Source organism: Pipistrellus hanaki (assembly GCF_964339955.1).
Source record: "Pipistrellus hanaki genome assembly, chromosome: 4".
Classification (NCBI taxonomy): Eukaryota; Metazoa; Chordata; class Mammalia; order Chiroptera; family Vespertilionidae; genus Pipistrellus; species Pipistrellus hanaki.
The window spans coordinates 100,792,189-100,813,338 of NC_140506.1; the positions used below are offsets into that span (position 1 = coordinate 100,792,189).

Consider the following 21,150-nt stretch of genomic DNA (forward strand, 5'->3'; position numbering starts at 1 on the left):
TCCGTCCGTCCGTCCGTCTGTCCGGTCCGATGGAGGTAACTCCCGCCTCACCCAGGCGGGCGTGCCCTCCTGCTCCCAGTGTTTTCATTCACAGAATCAGATGCTGCGTCCCAGGAACCTCCCGGACGGCTGTCATCTTAGCCCCGTGACCATGACCAGTGTGTGCAGCCATTACAAACCACCCAGTGTTTTATTACAAAAACACACATTGTTTTATTAGAAAAATACCCAATGCTTATTTTCCTAAGGAGAAAAAGTCTTTGGTAACTTACAACGTTGGAGTTTGCTGGGTTAAATAGTAAAAATTATTAAATAGCTAGATATTTTTAAATAGCAGGATATTGAGCCAAAACCAGTTTGGCTCAATGGATAGAGCGTCTGCTTGGGGACTGAAGGGTCCCGGGTTCGATTCTGGTCAAGGGCATGTACCTTGGTTGCGGGCATATCCTCAGTAGGGGTGTGCAAGAGGCAGGTGATCGATGACTCTCTAACTCTGTATCTCTCTCCCTTCCTCTCTGTACAAAATCAATAAAATATATATTTAAAAAAATAAATAACAGGATATTGAAATATTAATCTGTTTGCCTCCTTTTGGATTTTAAAAAATATATATATTTTATTGATTTTTTTTTTTTTTTACAGAGAGGAAGGGAGAGAGATAGATAGCTAGAAATGTCGATGAGAGAGAAACATTGACCAGCTGCTCCTGCACACCCCCCACTGGGGATGTGCCCGCAACCAAGGTACATGCCCTTGACCAGAATCGAACCTGGGACCTTTCAGTCCGCAGACCGACGCTCTATCATTGAGCCAAACCGGTTTCAGCTGGATTTTTATTAGAGAATCTAGAAGATAGGTTTGAATCTATTAGTGAATATGTCGTGTATTTTATTTGAATTATCTCTCTTAAAAATGGGAGTGTATTGCCAATCTGAGAAATGTTAAGTACTCACTTGTCATCTAAAATCTAAGGTTCTAAGAGTTAGAAATTCTGCGGGGAAGAAATCACGTGGTTTTAGTAACAGAAGGCACGAGGTGAGGCAGTGCCCAGACAACAGCCTCTCCTTCCCTCCACCCGATAATCACTCATCACACACCTAAGGACGGGCTCGGCGCTGGTGCTGAGGACGGAACGTGAACAGGAACAGGGTTCTCCGCCTTGGCCTTGGACCTCGGACCGGTGACTCCTGTGGAGAGGCCGTCCGGGTGTCAGACTGCGTCTGCACGGGGAGACCGCGGGGTGCGGCAGGGTCCTGGTTCTGCCTGGGCGAGCAGGCGGCGCCGCCCCACGGCGACACCCCAAAGGCCTGTCGCCCAGCCCTGTCCCAGAAGCACTCCCCCTGGGGAGTCACTGCGCTGGGCTTGTCCTTCTAGCAGGGGTCTTCAAACTACGGCCCGAGGGCCACATGCGGTCCGCAGAGGAGTCTGATCCGGCCCGCCAGGTTTTTTGGGCAGTGAGCGCAGCCGAGGTGTTACAGTAGGAATTAGTAGTTCATATAGTCCGGCCCTCCAGCTCTCTGAGGGACCGTGATCTGGCCCCCACTTTAAAAAGTTTGAGGACCCCTGTGCTAGAGGGAGGACGAGGTAAAACCAGCGACCGTCCTCACCGACTGCAGAAAGGCTCTGGAGTAGGGGTGTCGAACTCAATCAGAGAAGGGGCCAAAATCTAAAATCTAGCCTAAATCGCGGGCCGAATGGTTTACTGAACAGTCATAAACTGACAATGTCATAAACTGACAGCGGAGTGCAGTGATGACAGCGTGGTGCGGGCCACATTGCAAGGCCTGGCGGGCTGGATTTGGCCCGCGGGCCTTGTGTTTGACACATGTGCTCTGGAGGAAGGAAACGGATGGCAGGGCAGAGAACAATCAGGAAGGTGGTCAGTGAAGGTACCTCTAGGGCTTCAATCTTATTTTTTAAATATATATTTATTTAAATACTAGAAGCCTGGTGCACAGAGGCAGGGGTGTCCCTCACCCTCTCCAATCTGGGACCCCTCAGGGGACTGCCTGTTTAGGCCTGATTCCGGTGGGCAATTGGACATCCCTCTCACAATCCAGGACTGCTTGCTCCCAACTGCTTGCCTGCCTGCCTTCCTGATTGCCCCTAACTGCTTCTGCCTGCCAGCCTGATCACCCCCTAACCACTCCCCTGACAGCCTGATCAATGTCTAACTGCTCCCCTGCCAGCCTGTTTGCCCCCAACTTGCCTCCTCTGCCGGTCTGGTCACCCCTAACTGCCCTCCTCTGCAGGCCTGGTCCCTCCCAACTGCCCTCCCCTGCTGGCCATCTTGTGGTGGCCATCTTGTGTCCACTGGGGGCAGGATCTTTGACCACATGGGGGCAGCCATCTTGTGTGTTGGAGTGATGGTCAATCTGCATATTACTCTCTTATTAGACAGAATAGAGGCCTGGTACATGGGAGGAGGCCAGCTGGTTTGCCTGAAGGGTGTCCCAGATCTGGGTGGGAGTTCCCTTGGGGTTGGGGTGGCCTGGGTGAGGGGTCTGTGGTGGTTTGCAGGCTGGCCATGCCGCTCAGCAACCCAAGTGGAGGCCCTGGTATCTGGGATTTATTTACCTTCTACAACTGAAACTTTGTAACCTGGAGCAGAGCCAAACCTCCTGCTCACTCCAAGGCGGCAGCCATTTCTGTTGGAATTTATGTATCTTCTATCATTGAAACTTTGTAGCCTGGAGTGAAGGCCTACACTCACACCTAAACCTACACCCACACCTACACCCACACCCACACCCACACCCACACCCACACCTACACCTACACCCACATCCACACCTACACCTACACCTACATCCATACCCACACCTACACCTACACCTACACCTACACCTACACCCACACCTACACCTACACCCACATCCACACATACACCTATACCTACACCTACACTCACATCTACACTTACACCTACACTCACACCCACACCTACACTCACACCCACACCTACACTTACACCTACACTCATACCTACACCCACACCCACACCTACACCTACACCTACGGAGGCCTGGGGGCAGGGAGGCTGCTGGGAGGCCGAGGTGCAGGGAATGGCCCTCCACTGTGTCAAAGGAAACCTCGTCAGGGCGGCCTGTTGTGAGCACCACCTCAGAGAGTGCCTCCACCTGCTCTCCAATCCTGAGCGTCCCATCACCTGGTGCTGCTCGTTGTCTCCTCAGAAACCCACGGGCGGTGAGACCCACGGGACAGGGACTCAGGGTGGAAGCTAGCGTGCTTCTGCACGAAACAATGCCCGATCCTAGCAGCTCCCGGGACTTGTTGGATAGATGTCCTCAGAGCAGGTGGAGTTTGACCGGGTGGCCGCCTCACTGGGGGAATGACTGGCTGCAGGAAGGGAACAGCCAGGGTGGACCTGGTTAAGGGGGGGGGGGGGGGGGGGAGAAATAGAAGGTGGCAGCTAACTTCCTGTCTGCTGACAGCTGCATCTCAGTCTCCTATCGTTTGTCCAAGAGAGCCCCGGGATGGCATTAGCTGCCAGTAACCTCTGTCTGTCCCCCCCACACACATACACACATTCCGCTGCGGCCCGTCTGTCCGGCCGTTAGACCGCCTGGGCCGGCCCGGACCGCCCTGCAGGCCTCACCGCCTCAGGCTTGGCCCGTCCGTCCTCCCGCCCTGGGATCCTACCTGCCTTCGCTCAGGTGGGAGCAACTTCTAGAACCGTCCCTGGCCCTTTCTGTTTGACAAGGAAGCTCAGGACGCCTCTCTCCTGAACCCCATTTGCTGCCCCGCCCCCCAGTCCCAGTGAGAACACAGTGTCTCCTACTGCCACCCCCCTTTCACCCCGGCGGTCACTGCCCTTCCCGGCGGCCCAGGCTGGTCACTGCAGTGCCCCCCCCGCCCCCCCAGCCCGGCCCCCCGCCCCCCCAGCCCGGCGCCCCGCTCCCCCAGCCCGGCGCCCCGCCCCCCCAGCCCGGCCCCCCGCCCCCCCAGCCCGGCCCCCCGCTCCCCTCAGCCCGGCCCCCCAGCCCCCCCCAGCCCGGCCCCCCCGCTCCCCCCAGCCCGGCCCCCCCGCTCCCCCAGCCCGGCCCCCCGCTCCCCCAGCCCGGCCCCCCGCCCCCCCAGCCCGGCCCCCCGCCCCCCCAGCCCGGCGCCCCGCTCCCCTCAGCCCGGCGCCCCGCTCCCCCCAGCCCGGCGCCCCGCTCCCCCCAGCCCGGCGCCCCGCTCCCCCCAGCCCGGCGCCCCGCTCCCCCCAGCCCGGCGCCCCGCCCCCCGCAGCCCGGCCCCCCGCTCCCCGCAGCCCGGCCCCCCGCTCCCCGCAGCCCGGCCCCCCGCTCCCCTCAGCCCGGCCCCCCAGCCCCCCCCAGCCCGGCGCCCCGCTCCCCCAGCCCGGCGCCCCCGCCCCCCCAGCCCGGACCCCCGCCCCCCCAGCCCGGACCCCCGCCCCCCCAGCCCGGCGCCCCGCTCCCCGCAGCCCGGCCCCCCAGCTCGGCCCCCCGCTCCCCCAGCCCGGCCCCCCGCTCCCCGCAGCCCGGCCCCCCGCTCCCCGCAGCCCGGCCCCCCGCTCCCCCCAGCCCGGCCCCCCGGCCCCCCGGCCCCCCAGCTCGGCCCCCCGCTCCCCCAGCCCGGAGCTCAGGGCCCTGCCCCCCCCCCCAGCCCGGAGCTCAGGGCCCTGCCCCCCCCCCCAGCCCGGAGCTCAGGGCCCTGCCCCCCCCCCCAGCCCGGAGCTCAGGGCCCTGCCCCCCCCCCCAGCCCGGAGCTCAGGGCCCTGCCCACCCCCCCCAGCCCGGAGCTCAGGGCCCTGCCCACCCCCCCCAGCCCGGAGCTCAGGGCCCTGCCCACCCCCCCCAGCCCGGAGCTCAGGGCCCTGCCCACCCCCCCCCAGCCCGGCCCCCCGCTCCCACAGCCCGGCCCCCGCTCCCCCCCAGCCCGGAGCTCAGGGCCCTGCCCCCCCCACCCCAGCCCGGAGCTCAGGGCCCGGCCCCCCGCCCCCCCAGCCCGGCCCCACCTCACTGCCCCTGGGTCTCCGCCGGGAGGAGATCCGGCCGCTTCCGCTCCTTCAGCTCCGAGCCCCCGGGAGCGGGCGGGGAGCGTCGCCGGTCTCCAAGGAAACGGCGGCCGGTCTCCAAGGAAACGGGGCGCCGGGCGGAGGGGCGGGGCCTGCGCGTTGGGGACCGCCTCCCGGGGCCCCGGCGGGAATGGGGGGGGCGGTGACGGCTCCGGCGGGCGGGGCCGGGGGCGGGGGCGGGGGCGCAGGGCTCAGAGCGGCGGCCCCGCAGCGGTTCCCGAAGCCGGTGCCTGCCGTCCGCCGCGGCCGGCGGGGAGCGCTCCCCGGAGACGCCCCGAACCCCTGACGCGCCCCGGGGCTATGACGTCACAGCTCCCCCCCCCCCCCGGCCGGAGGAAGGGCCGCCGCGAGCTCCTCCTCGGCCGTTGCTCCCTTTCGGAACCCGAACCGGAACCGGACCCGGGTTACTGTAACGGCGGAGCCCCGCACGCGGGGCGCGGAGGCCGGAGCCGCAGGGGGAGCCGGGCCGCTCCGCGGACAGGGTCCCGGGCTGAGCGGTTCGGAGACCCTGGGCTGAGACACCGCCTCCTTTGCTCTGAGTACATGGGTGTGTTTCTAATGTTACTGATTGTTAAGTGTTTTTATTGATTTGGGGGGGGGGGGGGTAGCGATAGAAACATGGATGAGAGAGAAGCATCCACGACCTGCTGCCTCCTGCCCGCCCCCTCTGAGGACCGAGCCGGAACCAGCCCTGCCCCGACCGGAATCGAACCGGTGACCTCTGGTTCTGGGTCAGGGCACAGCCCACGGGCCAGGCTGTCATTGATCTTAGAGGGAGAGGAAGAGAGGGAAATAGACATGGGTGAGAGACACCTGGATCAGCTGCCTCCTGCATCCCCCCCGCACCCGGGTCAGCCTGTGACTGGAGCCCGTGCCTGGGGTGAAACCCGGACCTTTGGGTGCACAGATGACACCCAACCACTCACCCACACAGCCAGGAGGGCTGCGTGGTTTTCAGCATTTCAGAGAAGTAAAGCCAGTATCCACAGCCGGTGTCACTGTCCGTGTCCTGCCCGAGCTTCCCAGGCACACAGCCCGGAGGAGGGGGAGCAGGGAGCGCAGTTTTCGGGCTGTGTAACCAGCCCCGGGACAGCTGTGTCCACACCACCCGCTCAGCCACCCTCAACCGCGCGGCTCACGCCGCCAGGGCGCTGAGAGGTTCCGACTGGGCCGCCCGCACCTAGAACAGAGGCCATCTGTCCATATAAAAGCCTCCGGTCTGACTGTTTGACCAATAGCTGTGATGCGCAACGACCACCAGGGGGCAGACGCTCAATGCACAGGCATGGAAACATGGGACAGACTGATGAATCTCAGAGGGAAGGGGGAGGGCAGGAAGGGATTAACCAACGATCTTTATGCATATTAGAGGCTCATGCACCGGTGGGGTCCCCCGGCCTGGCCTGCGGGGCTCGGGCCAAAATCAGCAGCCTGACATCCCCCGAGGGGTCCCAGATTAGAGAGGGCGCAGGCCAGGCCGAGGGACCCCACCGTGCACGAATCTGTGCACCAGGCCTTAGTATTGTATCGAAAGAGACTTTCATTCCAGTTACCGGGGTTGAGTCGGAGGAAGGAGTGGCGGAGACGGAGGCGGCGGGAGGCAGACTCTCCCTAACCCTCCTGGCGGAGGCTGCTCTGGGGACTCAGGGCCCGGCCTGGCCTTGCTCCTCCTGGCCTTGCTCCTCCTGCTGAGTGAGCTGTGCACAGGCTGTGCACAGGCTGCACGTTCTGCAAGGTCTCTGTGAAGCACAGCGCATTCCTCTGCCTGTGTGTTCCCGGGACCCCGGTCAGTAAGGTACACACAGTAGGAACTTCTTTCTTACCTAGTCAAGGTCCAAGGATCTCTGGTCCTTATTTAGGAGCGCTAACCTGGTGCCATTGTCCCATTCAAGATAGTTTTATGTTGTATTTGCTGTGGTCTGATGTCTGTATCCTACCAAAACTCCTGTTGGAAACTGTGGGAACCACTCCGGGTGCCCGGATAGCCAAGGCCAGTGGGAGCACAGAGGCCTGTGGTCAGTACACCGGAATGGCCACGGCCACTCTGAGCATGAGCCTCATGGGGTGCCCGAGGCCAGAACCAGGAGTGGGCACAAGGACACTGCTCCTCTGTCACTGCTGGCAGCTAGCCTTCGTCTCCGGAGTAACACACCAGCTCAGGAATCTGCTGCAGAGCAGCTGGTAAGAGGGGGGAGCTCGGACCGAGCTGAGAGCTGGGACTGCTGCTCTGCGAGGCTGAGAGCTCAGAGCGCGCAGACGTAGCTGCCGGGTTCCCAGCCAGTGTGCCGGGCAGGGAGGCAGAGTTCGGTGCCACTGCCATGCGAGGCGGAGTCCGGGGCAGCGTGCGGCGGCTCCGGTACCAGCTGTGGGGACAGAGGCGATGCTGCTTTTTTGCAGGAAAGACGTGAGTTTCGCAGCGGGGCGCAGCTGCCTGTTTTATGGATGCTGTTATGAAGGACTGTCCTGATGGCCATGTGGCCCTGGCTTCTGCCAGAAAGGCGCATCCGTATGCACCCACAGCCTCTCCTGGCTCCTCCCTCTGACCGGCGTCCTGGGAGGTCCAGCCCCAGCAGAGGGGCGCGGACCTGGCACCTGTGACTAGCGAGCAGAGGATAGAGGAGGAACGGGGACGAAGTTCCCAGTCAGTACAGTGGGCAGGGTTCAAGAAGAACCAGCCCTGTGCCTGGCGCGGTCGGATGGGAGGCTGCCAGGGGGCAACCTGGCCTTGGACTCCCGTTTCCCGAAGGGTGAGAAATAGACCTTTCAAAGCGATGTTGAAATGACCAAGGTTACAGCTTTGCGTACTGAAATTTCATTTCTATAAGATACAGACACAAAAGTAAAATTTAGGGACTTTAAAAGTTTTATGTTGTATACCTTAAGCCAGGGGTCCTCAAACTTTTTAAAGTGGGGGCCAGATCACGGTCCCTCAGAGAGCTGGAGGGCCGGACTATATGAACTACTAATTCCTACTGTAACACCTCGGCTGCGCTCACTGCCCAAAAAACCTGGCGGGCCGGATCAGACTCCTCTGCGGGCCGCATGTGGCCCGCGGGCCGTAGTTTGAAGACCCCTGCCTTAAACCTATATAATTTTATTAACCAACTAGAGGCCCAGTGCATCAACGACCTGTGGGGTCCCTTGTACTGGCCTGTGGGGGTCGGGCCGAAACTGGCTCTGACATCCCCCAGGGAGTCCCCGATTGTGAGAGGGTGCAGGCCAGGCTGAGGGACCCCACTGCTGCACAAACCCATTTCATGGGCCTCCAACATCCCACGATGGGCCTGGTGCAGGTGAAGCAGATGGGGACCGACAGTGCCCCAACAGCAACCTAACCCACGGCCAATTCCGTGAGGAACTGGGCTGCCTCCTCTACTTGTTGGAGCATCTGCTCCCTGGTGGTTATTGCCTGTCATAGCTACCAGGCAAAGGGTCGCTTAGGCTTTTATATGTATATAGACTAGAGGCCCGGTGCACAAAATTTGTGCACAGGGTGGGAGAGGGGGTGTCCCTCAGCCCAGCCTGCACCCTCTCCAATCTGGGACCCCTTGAGGGATGTTAAACATCTGATGGGACACAAACAGCAGATGGATCGGGTCTAAACGGGCAGTCGGACATCCCTCTCACAATCCAGGACTGCTGGCTCCCAACTGCTCACCTGCCTGCCTTCCTGATCACCCCTAACCACTCCCATGCCAGCCTGATTGATGTCTAATTGCTCCCCTGCCAGCCTGTTTGCCCCTAACTGCCCTCCCCTACAGGGTTGATCGCCTCCAACTGCCCTCCCTTGCAGACCTGGTCCCTCTCAACTGCCCTCTCTTGTAGGCCTGGTCCCTCCCAACTGCCCTCCCCTGCTGACCTTCTTATGGTGGTCATCTTGTGTCCACATGGGGGCAGGATCTTTGACCACACAGGGGCAGGCATCTTGTGTGGTGGAGTGATGGTCAATCTGCATATTACTCTTTTATTGGATAGGATAGAGGCCTGGTGCACTGGAGGGGGCCAGCTGGTTTGCCCTGAATGGTGTCCCTGACTAGAGTGGGAATTCCCTTGTGGTATGGGGCAGCCTGGGTGAGGGGCCTGTGGTGGTTTGCAGGCTGGCCACGCCCCTAGTCACCCAAGCAGAGACCCTGGTATCTGGAATTTATTTACCTTCTACAATTGAAACTTTGTATCCTGGAGTGGAAGCTTAGGCTGGCCAGGGCAGGTGGAAAGCTTGGCTTCCTCTATTGCCAGGGAAACCCAAGCCTCTCAACTGCTCTCTGTGGCTGCAGCCATAATTGGTTGGGGTTCATTTGCATACTTGCTCTGATTGGCTGGTGGTCGTGGCTGGTGTGCATGGCTTGAGTGGAGTGATGGTTAATTTGCATATCCCTGTTTTATTAGGTAAGATGTAACCCCAATAAATTCAATTAAAAAGAGAGAAAGATTTAAGTCTACAGCAGGCTCACTTGGTGGCAAAGTGATTTGAACTAGCATGAGGTTGGTTATAAATTTTTTAAAATTTTATTTATTTATTTTTAATTTATTTTTTTAATCCTTACCTGAGGGTATTTATTCAATTGATTTTTCTTTTTTTTTTCTTTATAAGAGTAGAAGGGAAACAGAGAAACATTGATGTGAGGGAGATTTTATTGGTTGCCTCCCACACAGACACAATAGGAATCAGGGATTAAACCAGCATCTCAGGTACATGCCCTTGACTGGGAATCAAGCCCAAGATCCTTTGCTGCACAGACCAACACTCTAATCACTGAGCAACACTGGGCCAGGCACAGTTTATTCTTTTTTTTTTTTTTTTATAATATATTTATTGATTTTTTACAAAGAGGAAGAGAGAGGGATAGAGAGTTATTGTAGAAACATCGATAAGAGAGAATCATCGATCAGCTGCCTCTTGCACACCCCCACTGGGGATGTGCCCGCAACCAAGGTACATGCCCTTGACCGGAATTGAACCCAGGATCTTTCAGTCTGCAGGCTGACGCTCCATCTACTGAGCCAAACTGGTTTCGGCAGTTTATTCTTTTTAATGTGAATATTTAGATTTTTGTGACTAGGGAATTCTGCCTCAGTCTCTGATGGGAATGTTATAGAGCAGCGGTCATCAACGGTGGTCCATGACCACTGGTGGTCGGTCCATGAGGTCGGAAAGGTTGGTGACCACTGTTATATAGTATATAGTGTAAGCACCTTAATCATTATTATTGTAAATGTTCTTATTGCTTCTAGAGAGAGGGGAGAGGGATAGAGAGAAACATCAGTCGGCTGCTTCCCGCATGCTCCCTACTGGGAATGGGACCTGCAACCCAGGCATGTGCCCTGACTGGGATTGAACTGGTAACCTCACCATTCACGAGTCAATGCTCAACCACTTTGCCATCCCAGCCAGGCAATTTCTTTTTGTTCATTCTTCACCCGAGAATATGTCTATTGACTTTAGAGAGAAAGGGAGAGAGACATACATCAATCGCTCCTGTGTCCCCTCCGACCAGGGTTAGAACCTGCAATCCGGGTATGTGTCCTGACCGGGAATCGCACCGTAACCTCTTCAGTGAACAAGTCAACATTCCAACTAAGTGAACTACACAGGTGGGGCCTGATGGTTTTTACTCTGAAAAATCCCAAAGGCCTTTTAACTTTTAGTAACTACGGCAGTAACTCCTGTGCAGGATGAGTCCCTGTGATCCTCCTGTGTTGGAATGAACAGTTAGTAGTGACTTTATGATTTTGTTCTTACCCTGTTTCCCCGAAAATAAGACAGTGTCTTGTATTAATTTTTGCTCCCAAACATGCGCTAGGTCTTATTTTCAGGAGATGTCTTATTTTTCCATGAAGAAGAATACGGTACACATTTATTGTTAAATGAAAATAAAGGAAACTTATTACCTGTATACGGTACGGTAGTACGGTAGTTGTCAACACAAACCAGACAAACTGTGAATCCTACAGTATCAAGAATTTACTCATTTATTCAATGACAATCATGCCATCATCTTCTGGAACATCATCATAACAATCCAATTCCTGAATTTCCTGGTGAATTTCTTGTGACTCCATTTCTTTCAGAATCAGTGGACCAAATCTCTCATGTTTAGCAATAGCACTGTCTTTAATTGAGTGCTTCTTGTCAAGGTAGCCTGCTCGCAGTGCATTTGCAATGCAACTGTCAGTGATTTTCTCCCATGAATTCTTCACCCAAGTCACAACTTCTTGCAGTTTAGGTTTCACAAAGTTTCCACGCTGACTTCTCTCTATTCTATTTTCAATGTAGTCATTAATTTCCATGTGCAAATTGTCTTTGAATGGCTTGTTTATTGCAATATCAAGAGTCTGGAGATAGGCCTTATTTTCGGGGGGATGCCTTATATTTCACTCAGAAGGAAACCTATAAGTAGGTCTTATTTTCAGAGGATGCCTTATTTTCGGGGAAACACGATAGCAATCTAAGACCCCTTTTATTTTTTAAAAAATTGAGATCTAATTGACACACAACATATTAGTTCCATGTGCACAACACAATGATTTCATATCTATATTCAGTAGAATGATCAGCACAGCTCAGTGAGCACAGTTAAATTTGTTTTTAGAAGCCACCTGTGGTATTTTGTCACAGCAGCCCAGAGATTATCAGGTGGTACGTATTTTAGATATTAACTTGTATTTTGTTTTACTTCTTACCTCCATTTCAAATGGCAGCAGGTGCCTGATGCGCTGAGAAGCAGTGGCCTGGAGTGAGCAGTCCTAAGCCTGGCCTGGAATACCACAGACAGTCAGAGCCTGGGAGGTAAGGGCTGTGTGCTAAGAAAGCGGAAGTGTATCAAGATCCTTTCGGTTAAAAGAGACAAACCCAATTCAAACTGGCTCCAGGGAAAAAGGAATTTGCTGAAACAACAGAGAAGCTGGCTCTGGGGGCTGGCTTCCAGGCTGAGGGAGGGCCGTGGAGGTCGGTCCCCCCCTTGGCTTCCTCACATCCGCGACTGCGGTCCTCGGAGGCAGGCCTTCCGGGCTGGCGTGGCTGCCAGCAGCGCTATCCTGCCCACACGACTCCGCAGCCTGTCAGGAGAACACCTTTTCTCCAGCGTTTCAGCAAAGCCCCGGTATTGTGCTGGTCACAGGACAGCCCCTTCCTGAGCCTGGCTTGTAGGCATCCAGCCCTGGAGCCAGAGAAGCCATGTGGCCTAAGGGCATTTCCCCAATAAAAGAGCTGGATTTTGTGGCTTTTTTACCAAAGAATGGGACATGGCAAATACACCACGTGTGAAGCCAGAGGGGAGGAGGATAAGCCCCGGAGGTAGGAAATTAGAGATGTGGACACCCAAGGGAGCAGGGAGGTGCTCAGAGTGGGCAGCAGCACTTTGAGGAGAGGGCAAACCAGTGAGGAAATGATCCCGGTGTCCACAGGGAGAAAGCCACAGGCATAGGCGCCCAGTCACCAGAGCTGACTGTGACCGCGTGTGGCTGGACACAGAACTCCTGGGACAGCCCCATCAGCCTGGGTGAGTTAGGTCTCTGCAGTAATAGGAGCAGACAGATTGATAGGGGCAGAAATGGAATACTGGGAACCAGCTAGATTGTAAGAAATGTTAATCTTGCTCTGTTAACCGTGATTGTTTTATTTCAGTTAGGGAAGGCACATTCTCACCTGGCTGGCAGTTACTCAGGGACCTGGGAGCTCACCTGGAGATGCAGCCCACAGTCCCCTTAGGAGCTGCCTGTGATTGTGGGAAGATTAGCAACCTATTGAGAAACCAGAGCCACCAGCCCTTTTAGACCCCAGCCCTTTGCCTATTTGTAAACTGCCCTTTGCCTACTCCCCATGTCATCTTTGTCCTCCTCCCCATGCAAGCAGCCGGCTATGGGGGGCAGAGCACGTTTGTGGGTGACCTGCTGCTCTCCCACGCTGCCGGCAGGACTGGAATCAACGCTTATGTGATTCCACCCTATCCCTGTGTAATTGGCTCAAGTATGACAGGCTGCATGACCCACTGATTGGTTACAAGATGACAAACTACTGGAGGAACTTCCTAATGTTTGAGCCCTGGACCTTTGCATAACTTCCAGGGTAACCCAATAACCGATAGATTTCCCACTAACAAGGTGGGAGGAACTAGTTGACAGCCTGTTTGGGAAGATTTCCTGAGTGCTTAACTCCCAAAAGTCCCGATAAAATCAGTGGATGGCATCGTGTGGCTCCCCAATCACGGAAGTTACAGTCCTGCATGGGGACAGCTCCAGGATGGAGCTTGACAACGAGAGGGAAATGACGGAAGATTGAACACAAACCCAATAACTTATCTACTGTTTCTCCCCCCTCCCCCAACAGAACATGTAACATTCACCGATTGTTTCTAGGAAGGACTGCCTTTCATGGTGGTTTTCTCCCACTACCAGAAGCAGCAAACCAGGTCAGCTGCTCACGCCCGAGCCAAGGAATCGTGCCATGAAACTGGGACATGCTGTGTTTACATCCTGACGAGCCAGACTGGTGATGGGGGACAGCAGAAACGGTCCCAGATTTGAAGTCAGGGAAGCCACATTGGAACCCAATTCACCAACCACAAGTTACAGAACTGTGAGCACACCCCTTTTGTGTTATTGTTAGAATTTTAATAAATACTAGTGGTCCAGTGCATGGATTCATGCACATTGAGAGGAAATTAATTAGAATATTTTAATATTGCTATTACCCTTACTCTATAATAGAAGTGTCAACCAAATTCATGCTTAACAATGACAGATTGAAACACACCTGTACAGTTGGCACCAGTGAGAGCTTTGTATGTATCTAGCACGTGTGAGTCAACTTAGCCATATATACACACACACACACTAGTGGTCCAGTGCACAAAATTCGTGAAATGGGGGGTGGGGGGTTGTCCATCAGCCCAGGTTGCACCCTCTCCAATCTGGGACCCCTCGAAGGATGTCCTACTGCTGGTTTATAGGATTCGGGACTAAACTGGCAGTTGGACATCCCCCTTGCATCCAGAACTGCTGGCTCCTAACCGCTCACCTGCCTACCTGATTGATTGCCCCTAACCACTCTGCCTGCCAGCCTGCTTCCCCCCAACTGTCCCCGTACCAGCATGCTTGCCCCCACCTGCCTCTTGATGGCCTGCTCACCCCAAACTGCTCCCCCCGCCGCTATCCTGACCACTCCCAATTGACCCCCACTGAAGGCCTGCTCACCCCAACTGTCCCCCTGCCAGCCCAATCACCCATATGGCCTCCCACCACAAGCCTGATCACCCACAACTACCATCCCCTCTTGGCCTCTAACCACCTTTACCTCGGCCCCGCCACTGTGGCTTTGTCCAAAAGAATGTCCAGGTTTCCTGGAAGGTCTCCCAGTCTAATTAGCATATTGCCCTTTTATTAGTATAGAGGCCTGGTGCATGGGTGGGGGCCAGTTGGTTTGCCCTGAAGGGTGTCCCGGATCAGGTTGGGGGTTCCCTTGGGGCAGCCTGGGTGAGGGGCCTGTGGTGGTTTGCAGGCCAGCCACACGCCCATGGGGTGAGGGTCCCTGCTGGGGGAGTGTGGCCAGCCTGGGTGAGGGGCTGAGGACTGTTTTTAAGCTGGCCACACCCCCTTCAGGGTAGGAGTTCCCACTGGGGTGCCTGGTCAGCCTGGGAGAGGGGCTGATTGCTGTTTGCAGGCTGGCCATGCCCCCAGTGGGGACTCTTACTCCATGGAGGCATGGCCAGCATTTTCAAGGTCCACCATTTCTTACTTCTTTTCAGTTGGGGCAAGTTTCTAAACTTTCCAAATCTCCATTTCCCAGTTAATGAAAAGAAAATAGGATTTCACTGAGTCTCCTGTCTACCTACTCCAGGACTTCTGGGTAAGGGGCTGAGGGCCATTTTCAGGATGGCCACACCCTCCCACTGACCCAGGCTCCCAGCCCCTCCTTGAGCAGAGGCCAGGGCCGAAGGAAGCCTGGGGCAACTCAAGCCTCCTGCTTGTTCCAGCTCCATGGCCGCCACCATCTTTGTTAGGTTAATTTGCATACTCACTCCTGATTGGCTAGTGGGTATAGTGGAGTGAGTCAATTTGCATGTTTCTCTTTTATTAGTGTAGATAGAATAAACATGCTTATTTAGACCTGCTTTCTGATGTCGCTAAACCTTGCCAGCCCAGTGAAGCACTCAACTTCTCTTTCAGATAATTGTCAGCAAAACAGCAGTAAATATCAACATGAAGCAATTATCATAGATCACGCAGGGAGAACAAAGGGTGAAATATTTAACTGCAGCAGTGTTTAACTATATTCTGCACAGTGACAAAATCTGAAGTCATTTTCAAGGTCCACCATTTCTTACTTTTCAGTTGGGGCAAGTTTCTAAACTTTCCAAATCTCCATTTCCCAGTTAATGAAAAGAAAATAGGATTTCACTGAGTCTCCTGTCTACCTACTCCAGGACTTCTGTGAGGATCATATGAGATGAGGCACGGGAAAAAACGCTTCACAGACATTTGGTTAAAGTGTGAAATGTTTGCACCTGGCTATAAAGCAAGTCGTGTTCTTGGGCTGAAGAAACTTCAAGAAGGCTAGTCTCTATGGAGAGGAAGCCGGGCGTTGCTATGTGATGTCATTACCTGGTGCCCACAGCGACCGTTTCCAGGCTGGGCTGGGCTGTGGGCTGCATCTTGCACCATGGGCTCTCGACAGCATTGGCTGCAACTTGGTGGGCTGCAACTTGGTCAGGGTGGTGGCGGGGCCTGTGTCCCACTTGGGGAGAGCTGTGTTGATCTGTTGGCACCAGGTCAATGGTGCTTTGCAAATGGCCAGTGCGCATCAGGGCAGCTCCAGCATTGAGCAACTGTCCCCTCATGGTCAGTGCGGATCATAGTAACCCTCTGACAATCAGAGGGACACTTAGCATATTGGTTTTTTTATGTATATTAGATCTGTGATCAAGCAGTAGCAGTACACATAGTTTTTCTGGTCTAAAATTCTTCCTCCTACTCCACAGGCAGCGGATACAGTAAGATAGCATATGGAAAAGCACATAACATGAACTTAATGTTCATTTACTTCTCCAAACTTTTAATGAATGAAAATATTTTAATTTTTTTAGAGAAGGGAGATGGAAAGACAGTAACATTGATGAGAAGCATACGGGGACCCAGCCCAAAGCCTGGGAGTGTGCCTAGGCGGGGAATCGAACTGGGAACCTGTCAGGTGCATGACACAACCACTGAGCCACCAGCTCATTTCAATGAATGACACTATTTCTTAACCACAGTGATTTTAAAAAGATGAATTGCCTTAAAGAGTAGTTGATAAGCTTCAATTGGAATTTCAGGTTACTATGATATTTGGAAAGTTTCTGTTATCTAAGGTTCACAGCAGCATTATTTGTAATAACAAAAACTTGGAAACAACCTAAATATACACTAACAGTGCAAGATTATATATATATATATATATATATATATATATATTACAGCCCCATTAAAATGAAGGTCTATATTTCCTGACAAAGATATGTTTAAGAAGAAAGTAGTGGCAGATGAATATAATGATCTTGCTTCTGTTAAAACTGAACAAGATATATATACCCAATAACTGTCTGCAGAGTGGATTGAGGAGAGGAAACTTTAATTTCCTACACTCATTAAAAATAATTACAGTGCCCTGGTAAGTGTGACTCAGATGGTTGCACCCATGCACCCAAGAGTTGCCAGTTCGATCCCCAGTAGTGGGCATGCAGGAGGCAGCCAATGGATGCTTCCCTGTCACAGTGATGTTGCTCTCTCCCCCTTCCTCTCTAAAAATCAATAAAAATATAAGTACAGATGTGTTAACTAAAAAAAAATTGTTTTGTCCTGTTTAGGGCCATGGTAATGTCCTCCACAATAGCACTTAGGACAAGAAATAGTTATGGTGACCCTGGAAACAGAATGAGACATGTGAGTGGGAATGAGACTGCAACTCGAGTCCATTGCTACTCACTACATTAGCAAGATCCGTAGGTGAGGTAGTTAAAAGCTTTCTTAGATATGTGGATTATTTTTCCCCCTTGAGCAATTTATTATGGATAAAGGAAAGGATTTTCTTGGGTTTGTTCTTCAACTACATTTGTATTTTTCCCTGGAGAACAAAGCAATGTAAAGGAATGAGTTTTTACTTTTCAATTTAGGAAAATTCTTGAATGGTCTTAGACAACTAAATCAACTATTTAGACAACATGAAGAGTGTAAGTGAGGACAGAGCATTAATTTTATGGACTTATAACTGCATCTAAAATAATTTCAAATTCTTGAGTCCACTGCTTTTAGCAGACATAGTTAAAACCACTGTGGCAGACCAAACCAAGACTTTATAAAACATAACTAATGTATCGTCTCACGATCACGGAGAACCCACAAGCTCGAAGACACCGCCAGTCTCCGGGTCCACAGGGAGCTCGCAGCATGCGGTCCTGTCAGCATTAGCACGCGGTGAATTCCACAGCAATGTGTCGAGTCTACGAAGAATCCTGAGGAGTCAGTGAGACTGGCACAGCACTCAGCCAGATCCGTACCAGGAGGACCGCACTGGCTGCTCGAGGCGAGCCTCTGTGCTGAGAAAGAAGTCCCTGAAGCAGCTCCAGATGACGGGACCTTCACTCCTCCAGGAGAGGTTCATGCTTCTCCTTTAAGACCTAGCTCTGAGTTACGATAACTCAACTCATGAGAAAAGCACTCTATGACAGGTCTCTAGGGAACATGAGGAAGCCACATTCCTTGCATTTAAGAGCTTACAATCTAGTTACAGAGAAGTATTTAATAACAGCTTTGGCATTTGAATGCTTATTATGTGCCAGGCATTTTCCATGCTTTATCTCATTTAAACCAACAACATTGCAATGTAGGTATTATTAGCCCCATTTTACAGATGAGAAAACCAAGGCTCACAGAGGCTAAGTGATTTATTATAGGTTCCACAACTAGAACTGTGGAACTGAGGTTTGAATCCAAGCAGCCTATTCCCCTCTATTAAGTTCTGCTACAGAGATATAAGCAAAAGAAAAAGCACAAAAAATTAAATATAATTCAAATATGGGAGGGCTTAGGGAAAACTGCAAGGAGCAGGCAGTATAGACAGTGCAGACAGACAGAGGTGTATGGAGAATGACCGGGTTGTCGTGGAGAGAGTGATGGGAAAGAAGACAGAGAGCCGAAGCCAGACCGTGAAGGTTTCCATGCTGTGCTAACGAAGCTTGGGCCTCAGCCTGTAGATGGGGAGTGATAGGAACTTGAGCCATATGCTTTCAGTTGTTAAGATTCTTTGGGCAGAAGTGATGTGGATGGACTGCAGTAGATGACTAGTTGAAGGAAGACTGGGTCGGGTGGCCATCGGATTTGAACAGCTGTCCAAGGCCTGCCTGGCAAAGGCGTTCAGTCCCGTGCCGAGTGCCCTGCCGACACCTACTTGTGTGCGTTGCCACAGCCAAGACGCTTCTCTGAGTCTCTGATCTGGAAAACAGAAGTGCCGAGCAAGCTCTTGCCAATTTCCTCCAGCTCTGAAATGTTCCAAGTCTCATGAAAAACTTTCTGAAATTTAATTTTGGGGGGGTCTTAGTCTGTGGAACTGGGGCTGATTTGTAGACACCTGGAATGTGCTTGAAAATATCATCAGTGTTTTCTTCTGCTAGAAAAAGAGCCAAGATCCTAAACATTAACATGGCATCATGCGCTCTACCTTTAGCACCACTTATAACTACTTCTACTTTGTTGCTGGGTAACTGTGACCCAAAAGCACTGCTTTATTTAAAAGAAACCCCCGTCTTGGTGTCTGTTCTGTAATCTTCTCACGGAGTGGCTGGCACAGAACTGGTGGGAGATGAGGTGACAGTAGGTGCTTTTGAATCCGTGTTACTGGTTTGAGAGTCAGTTTGTTGCCTTTTTATACAGTATTACAGAGAGGAGGGAAAAGTGCCACCTAACGTATTCAGTGTAAACCCACCATTATAATTTCCAACTGACCTATTCACTGAGAGGCTTATAGAAGAGAACTCTCCAAACACTTCTCCTCCGTGTTACAGACCAGGGCAAGGTTTGGATGGCGCAGACGGGGTGAACAGTTCCCGTTTACCTGGGACTTTCTCATTAAGGCACTGAAAGTCTGCGTCCCAGGAAACCCCCGTCTTGGGCACACTGGGTAGTTGAGCACTGTAAGAAAAGGCACTGAAGATCCAGAACTCAAGAAAGTCCAACTGCTACCTTGTCTTAATCTCCCAACTCCCCACCGAGGCCCAGAAAGGGGCCACGTAAAGAGGAGACAGCAGCAAAGGGTAAATGCAGTGTCTTACTTAATCATCAGTTATTAGACTAGGCTCAACCCGCTAGTGCGGGAAATCTAGATGGAGCACATGGACAAGTCTGGACACCACGGGTCTCTGTTCCTCCTTCAACCCAAATCTAAATCTTAGAAGCTAAGACCCTTTGCCTGCAGGAAAAGTAGAAAAGAATGAAGCAAAGATGAACTGGCTCATGTCTTTGTGCAAGGAAGAAAAGATGGCTGCCTCCGGGAGCCGGGGCTGTTCTCCTTCCTCCTTCAGGAAGCAGGAAACAGAAGCGCCACGTGTGTGCGGTCCTTTCCTGCCCAGTGACTCTCCCTATAAACGCGGTGTAATATTCTGGAATATAATGGCATCTCTTCCCTGGTGGGGGAGCGGGAGAGGGGGTGGGGTAAGCCACACAATGCCAACAGCAAACCAAACTAAGAGGCATGGAGTGTCACTGTGGTTATGTGAAATCTCTTTAAGAAGTCAATTTTGAAATTTTTAAAATCAAAGCTTATTTCACAGTAATTGAAGGCTTTTTAGTTTTAGTAATTTATTTTGATAACTTGCTCAATAACAAAAATACAAGTGAAGAAAATTATGTTCAGTTTATACATTTTGTATTAACAATTTGTTTTGAAACTATTAATTGAAAAATGTTATAACCAATTACCAAACAATTCTTAATAAAGTTTGGGGTATTATACAGACCTTGATCACAAACTTCAAAATCTCTTGAGGTGATACAATAGATCCTGTGTAGGGAACCGAACCTACACAGGCCACTTTTTTCCTTCATATATTTTTATCCTTCAAAAACCAGTCTGAAAGACAGCTTACTGCTTCGTATTGTGAATGCAGATTTAATTTTAGAAGACTGAAGTGGGTTGGTAAAACAGTCACTATAGTCGGAGTAACTGTGGCTAGCAGCCTTTTAATGAAGACAAAAACCAATGCAACTGTTCTTCCCACGAAGCCCACGATGCAAAACAATAGCTAAGAGTGACCCACAGCTCGCTCCCGACACGCTCAGGGCCTTCCTCTAAGTCAGCAGATCAGTGTCGCAGGACTGATCCTTTACTTGGAGATTAAACAGTGAGTTTACAGAACATCAAGTGGGGGATACCAAAACTTTAGGCAAAAGGGTAAGAAAGGAAAACAATCAGTGAAGAGTTTTGGTCATCCAGAACACTAACAAGAAGGGGGGGGGGGGGGGGAGAGCTATCCTTTAAGAGGAAAACAAACGGAACAGAAAACAAGTTTGTAAGAAGCAGGAGAGTCAGAACGATTACATGCACACATTAACAACAAAGAACATGGATTACCTTGGAAAGAATTGTACTGAAATGTTGCTTTTAATGAAAGGAAGATTTTCCACATTTACAGATGTTTAGGCATATTTAATAGGAGCTTCCAAAAATTTCAAACTAATTAAGTCCTGTGCAAATAAAACCTATAACTAGTTTTCAGCAGATTTTACAGTGTGTTCTTAGGTATGAGACTACACACTCTAAAAACAATGTAACAGACAAAAGTTTGACAAATGATTGCACCATAAAAGTGTTTATATACAGTTCACAAGCCATGATTTCCCGCTATAAATCAATACTGTGCTATCTAGTACTTATTATTGTGACCTTCTAAAAAGCAACTGCTGACAGCGGTCTCTTTTCACGTACAGGATGTACAGAATTTTATATGAACGAGTCCATTTCAATGCGTGGTCTGACCTCACACACTATCTGGTGGACAGTTTTAACCTGGGCGCTGACTGGCTGTGGGGCGTTTCCCCTCCCAGGCCTCTATGCACTGGCCCTTTATGATGATGAAGAA

At 52.2% G+C, this 21,150-nt stretch overlaps 1 protein-coding gene and 1 long non-coding RNA gene across 3 annotated transcripts in view; one reads left to right on the forward strand and one right to left on the reverse strand.

The window, feature by feature from the left end:
• The window catches only part of VWA3A (von Willebrand factor A domain containing 3A), a 63,464-nt gene extending 58,392 nt beyond the window's left edge, over nt 1-5,072 (reverse strand). For both annotated transcript variants that reach the window (XM_084882721.1, XM_084882722.1), the window contains exon 1: nt 4,985-5,072. The gene's annotated coding sequence lies outside the window, so the exon portion shown is untranslated. The remainder of the gene's footprint in view (nt 1-4,984) is intronic.
• Nucleotides 5,073-5,381: 309 nt separating this feature from the next.
• On the forward strand, nt 5,382-20,524 carry LOC311622070. The gene is made up of 4 exons (XR_014794937.1): nt 5,382-5,591; nt 11,744-11,831; nt 13,439-13,619; nt 15,209-20,524. It is a non-coding gene; the product is annotated as an uncharacterized lncRNA (long non-coding RNA).
• The last annotated feature ends 626 nt before the right edge of the window (nt 20,525-21,150 follow it).